The sequence below is a fragment of the Panicum virgatum genome, chromosome 2K (assembly GCF_016808335.1).
Source record: "Panicum virgatum strain AP13 chromosome 2K, P.virgatum_v5, whole genome shotgun sequence".
Classification (NCBI taxonomy): domain Eukaryota; kingdom Viridiplantae; phylum Streptophyta; class Magnoliopsida; order Poales; family Poaceae; genus Panicum; species Panicum virgatum.
Window position 1 is genome coordinate 23,401,308 of NC_053137.1, and position 6,160 is coordinate 23,407,467.

The 6,160-nt window shown below is 46.0% G+C and overlaps 1 pseudogene; it reads left to right on the forward strand.

Moving 5' to 3' along the window:
• The first annotated feature begins 4,899 nt into the window (after nucleotides 1–4,899).
• On the forward strand, nucleotides 4,900–5,545 carry LOC120695206 (annotated as a pseudogene).
• The last annotated feature ends 615 nt before the right edge of the window (nucleotides 5,546–6,160 follow it).

Sequence of the window (6,160 nt, forward strand, 5' to 3'; positions counted from 1 at the left end):
AAAGACCCTTTGTAAACTGATCTGCCAGATTTTTAGTCGTCTGAACATAGTCCAGGGCTATAACTCCGGAGTTTCTCAATTTTCTGACAGATTTCAACCGCCTTTTCACATGTCTAGATGACTTCATGTTATCCTTTGAACTATTCACCTTGACAATTACCGTTTGATTGTCACAGTTCATTAGGATTGCCGGTAACGGTTTTTCAACTATCGGCAAGTCCATAAGGAGCTCACGAAGCCACTCAGCCTCAACAGTGGCGGTATCTAATGCTGTGAGTTCGGCTTCCATAGTTGACCTCGTTAAGATGGTCTGCTTGCAAGACTTCCAGGAAACAGCTCCACCACCAAGTGTAAACACATATCCACTTGTGGCCTTTATCTCATCAGCATCAGAAATCCAATTTGAATCACTATACCCTTCTAGTACCCTTGGGTACCCGGTGTAGTGAATTCCATAGTTCATTGTCCCCTTCAGATAGCGCATTACTCTTTCAAGAGCCTTCCAATGATCATCTCCCGGGTTTGAAACAAACCGGCTCAGTTTGCTTACAACAAACGAGATGTCAGGTCTTGTAGCACTCGCTAAATACATTAATGAACCAATGATCTGAGAATATCTCAGCTGATCTCGCAGTATCCTTTTGTTCTTTCTAAGAATTAAACTGGCATCATATGGTGTTGAGACAGGTTTATAGTTGCTATAACCAAAGCGACTTAACACCTTCTCCACATAGTGAGACTGTGTAAGAATCACCCCACCATTGATCTCTTTTACCAGTTTTATATTAAGGATAACATCAGCTTCTCCCAGATCCTTCATCTCAAAATTTTGAGATAAAAACTCTTTGACTTCCTTAATCACATTAAGGCTAGTGCCAAAGATCAGTATGTCATCCACATACAAGCACAAAATCACTCCTTCAGCCCCACCATAGCGATAGTACACACATCTGTCAGCTTCGTTCACAACAAAGCCGGCAGAGGTCAAAGTTCTATCAAACTTTTCATGCCACTGCTTAGGCGCTTGCTTGAGACCATATAAAGATTTTAACAACTTACAAACCATTCCTTCTTGACCCTTTGATACAAACTCATCCGGCTGATCCATATAGATCTCCTCTTCTAACTCTCCATTGAGGAAAGCCGTCTTAACGTCCATCTGATGAACGAGAAGACCATAAGAGGCTGCCAGGGAAAGTAACACTCGAATTGTGGTCAATCGGGCAACTGGTGAATAAGTGTCAAAGAAATCTTCTCCTTCTTTTTGGGTATAACCCTTGGCCACAAGCCTAGCCTTGTACTTTTCAATAGTACCATCTGGCCTAAGCTTTTTCTTGAACACCCACTTGCATCCAACCGGTTTACATCCATAAGGACGTTCAACGATCTCCCAGGTTCCATTAGACATAATAGAATCCATCTCACTCCTTACTGCTTCCTTCCAATAGTCAGCATCAGGAGATGAATATGCCTCTTCAATGGTTCTGGGTGTATCATCTATGAGGTATACAATGAAATCATCACCAAAAGACTTTACAGTCCTTTGTCTCTTGCTCTTTCTCGGAGCATCATTGTTATCCTCCTCAGGATTTTCTACAAGTGTATGTTCATTGTGTTCTATCGGCTCAGCAGAGCCATCATCCTCGATGAACTCTTGCCTAGATGAACTTGTTTCATCTCTCATGGGAAAAATGTTTTCAAAAAATGTAGCATCTCTGGACTCCATTATAGTACCAACATGCATGTCAGGTACTCCAGATTTCACTATTAAAAATCTATATCCAACGCTGTGAATAGCATAACCTAGAAAGATACAATCCACAGTTTTAGGTCCAAGCTTACGTTTCTTGGTTATTGGCATACTCACTCTTGCCAAACAACCCCATGTACGTAAGTATGACAGTGTTGGCCTTTTCTTCTCCCATTCCTCGAATGGAGTTATCTCTTTATTCTTTGTAGGAACACGGTTTAGGACATGACATGCAGTCAATATAGCCTCACCCCACCATTCCTTGGAAAGTCCCGCTGTATCTAACATGGCGTTAACCAAATCCGTTAGAGTGCGGTTCTATCTTTCGGCAACCCCATTTGACTGAGGTGAATAGGGAGGCGTCCTTTCATGAATAATACCATGTTCCTCGCAGAATAAAGTAAATAAATTTGAGAAATACTCGCCACCACGATCTGACCTAACTCTTTTGATCTTTCTCTCAAGTTGGTTTTCTACTTCAGCTTTATAGATTTTAAAGTAGTGTAAAGCTTCATCTTTTGACTTCAACAAATAGATGTAACAAAATCTAGTACTATCATCAATCAAAGTCATGAAATATTTTTTACCACCTTTTGTCAACACTCCATTCATTTCGCACAAATCGGAATGAATGAATTCTAAGGGTGTCAAGCTCCTTGCCTCCGCAGTCTTATGAGGCTTACGAGTTTGTTTTGATTCAACACATACATGACACTTAGAATTTTTGACAAAAGTGAACTTTGGAATTAAGCTCAAATTAGCTAAGCGCATCATACAACCAAAATTAACGTGACAAAGCCTCGAATGCCAAACATTTGTTTCATCAATGTTAATAACATTGTATGCAATTTTATTACAAACATCTGACAAAGAAAGACGGAACAAGCCTCCGTTTTCATAACCTTTTCCAACAAAATTACCAAACTTAGACAAGATACATTTATTGGACTCAAAGACTAATTTGAAACCATCTCTACACAGTAGAGAGCCGCTGACTAAATTCTTCTTGATGGTGGGGACATGCTGCACGTTCTTCAGCTGCACGGTCTTCCCCGAAGTAAACTTCAGATTTACCGTACCAACACCAAGAACACGCGCATGTGATCCGTTCTCCATCAGCAAGGAGGAAGTCCCACCGGTCTGGTAAGAAGAGAACAAAGAAGCATCAGCACAAACATGAATATTAGCACCAGTGTCAACCCACCACTCGGGTGAACCAAAGACTGAAAGAACAGTAGGTAATAAATTACCATACCCCGAAGTTCCTCCAGGCTCGCTAATAACCATGTTGGCGGAGTCGTTGCCTTTGCGGTTCGGACACATTGTAGCAAAGTGATCCGTACTAGCGCACACATAGCAAGCTCCTGTCTTCTTCTTCTTCTTAAAAGTGGTTGTCTTCTTAGTCTTTGGTTGGTTCTGCGGTGGCTTTTTCTTGTTCTTGTGGGAGTTGTTCTTCTGAACAAGATTGGCACTTGAAGCACCAATAACTCCTTTCCCACGTATGTCCTTTGCTCTCGCCTTCTCCTCAACATCAAGAGTCCCTATGAGTCCATCTATTGTGAACTCCTGTCTCTTGTGTTTTAGAGAAGTAGCAAAGTCCCTCCAAGAAGGTGGCAGCTTAGAGATTATACCTCCGGCCACAAACTTATTGGGTAACACACATGGGGACTCTTTGCTGCAATTTTTGAGATCTTTTGCCAGAGTATGTATTTCATGAGCCTGTTCCACTACAGAACGGTCTTCGACCATCCTGTACTCAAGGAACTGCTCCATGATATACAACTCACTCCCGGCGTCAGATACTCCATATTGAGCCTCAAGAGCATCCCACAATGCTTTGCCAGTTGGCAGCCGGATATAAGAATCCACCAGGTTATCACCGAGAACACTAATGATCAAGCCTCGAAAGAGAATATCAGCCTCATCGAACGCACTCCCTTCCTCTGGAGAGAATTGTTCAGGCTTACCCTCTTTCACATGGATCACTCTCGATAGTGTTAACCACAGTATAAGCCGCTCTTGCCAACGTTTGTAATTTGAACCATCAAAAGGTGGTGGTTTGATTGATGCAGCAAAGCTAGATACCGAAAGCCTATTAACACAATTAGGTTTTTGGATTGTTAGATATCTAGGCAATTTTCGGTATATTTTAATTCCAAATATTAATATCAATTTCATGATATAGATGAGTGATAATGTGTGTACAAGATATGTGCATGTGTTCATGTTATTCTCACTAATAAGCATGAACAAAGAATTAAACCAGAGTAGGTTTAGTAAGTACCCCAAGGCGGGACCAGTGCATGAACACGAAGTAGTCGTTCGCACGAGCGGTTACGCCGGGAAGTAGACGAAGGAGTCGTTCAGGGAGCGAGCAGTCGCGTCAAGACGCTTCCCAAAAACCTAATTGCCCGTGTCCCGTGCAGGACCTTCAGCGAGCAGAGGTTCCGGAGGCCCTGCTCTCGCTAGACCTGTGCGCACAGTGCTAGCGGTGGGGAAGGCAGAAAGCAGCTGAGGGAGAAGGGAGAGGTCTCCTGAAGAGGAGTACCTGGATGAGTGATTGAGATGAGTGAGGATGAGAGGAGAGGGTGCTGGTTTATATAGGCACGATATGCCTCAGGTTCAATGAACCTGGACATCATGAATGGCTTTGATGAGCGGCAGTTAATGGGCCTCAGGTTCAACGACCCTGGACGTCGTAAAGAGCCTTCAATGTCCGGTCATTAGTGACGACATTAACCCTCTGTTTTAATACTCTTTACTGCAAAACATCCTTCTCATCTCAGCACGTCGCACCGCACCGCACCGCACCGCACCGGCACCAACATCCTTCTCATCTCAGCACATCACGTCGCACCGCACCGCACCGGCACCTGCACGTCACGTCCGGCCGCGCATCCGCACCGCCTGTCCGGCCGGCCGCGCCGCGCCGCGCCTCGCCACGGCCACGGCCACGGCCACGGCCCAGCGAGGCGAGCGAGCGCGCGCGCGTGTGGTTCACCGTCCTCCTCTTACCGGCTTCACAAGTGGTGTACACGAAGTCCACCTTTTAAGTCGGTTGAGATCCTCCTCAATTCCCGGTACGGAATTAAGCATTGATTCCCTAGCATTAATAGTGGGCTTTAAATTCTTTTAATGCTTTAGAAGTAATGGGCCAAGCCCGTTACTCCAACACCACCGACAATAGCAACGGCAACAGCGGCGGTGGAGGCGCCCAGGCGGATGCTGGTGCCGTGGCCGCCCGTGACCCATTGCGCGTGTTCACGTGCAACTACTGCCAGTGCAAGTTCTTCAGCTTGCAGGCGTTGGGCGGGCACCAGAACGTGCACCGGCGGGAGCGCACGCTGGCTCGACGCGGCCGTCCCCTACGGCTGCTACAACGACGTGGTGTCCCTACCGCTGTACGGCTCCGCCCTGTACACCATCGGCATCCAGGCGCACGCGTTGTCGGTGGCGCGCCCGCACCCTGAGCAGCAGCAGTGGCACGAGATGCTGCCACCGCCGCGCGCCGACGAGCTGAAGCCAGCACGGGGGTTGCTGCCGTTCTTCGTGGGCGACGACGAGGTGAGCTTCGGCTGGCCCAGCAGCTTCAGGCCGACCGCGGCCGCCGCGCCGGCGGGGGGCGTGGACCTCAACTCGCTTGGCGCCGGCGCCGTGCTTGCCGGCGAGGAGCCCGACCTCATGCTCAGACTCTGAACTGATTCGTCGACTAGACCCGTGTAATTCATCAGGCCATTTCTTCTTCTTTCGAGATTGATGGCGAGGTTAATTAGTTACTCAAAACATTATTTCGATCTATAATTCTAAACTTACTATAATACCTTTGATTGAAAAAAATAATTACGACAAAGGAATTACCATGAATTTTGGATCCTCTTAACTTTGGAGGCATTGGGAGGTGTTACGGCACATATGGACCCACCGTCCATAGACACATCTAACGCCTCCTGACGCCTTCTCATTGACGCCTCCCAATACCTTCCCTCATATTAGTCCACAAATCATAGACACATGAAATACCTCCTGGTACCTCTCCAAGCATTATAAAAAATCTCTATTTGTGAAGGTCACATCAACGGCAGTTGGAAAACTTGGAAGGTACGGCTCCCAGCATTTGAAGATAAACATGTTTGACCCGAAAACGTTATGTCATCATGGACAAATTCAATGGAAGAAGAGACAGTTATTCTAAAAGAACTGTCAACATATGTTTTTCATCCAGCAAAGTCACAAAAAGTTGCATGCATATCCAATCAGCACTGGCAAAATAACAAGTGCGCCTCAATTCAACGCGCAGTTCTCCACACACTTAAAGTTTAAAACCCTCATTGGCCTGCCGCCATTGGGCATCCATTGCTTCTACGAGCCTACAACGACCTCTCCTCAGCCAGCCAAAACACTTTACACCAC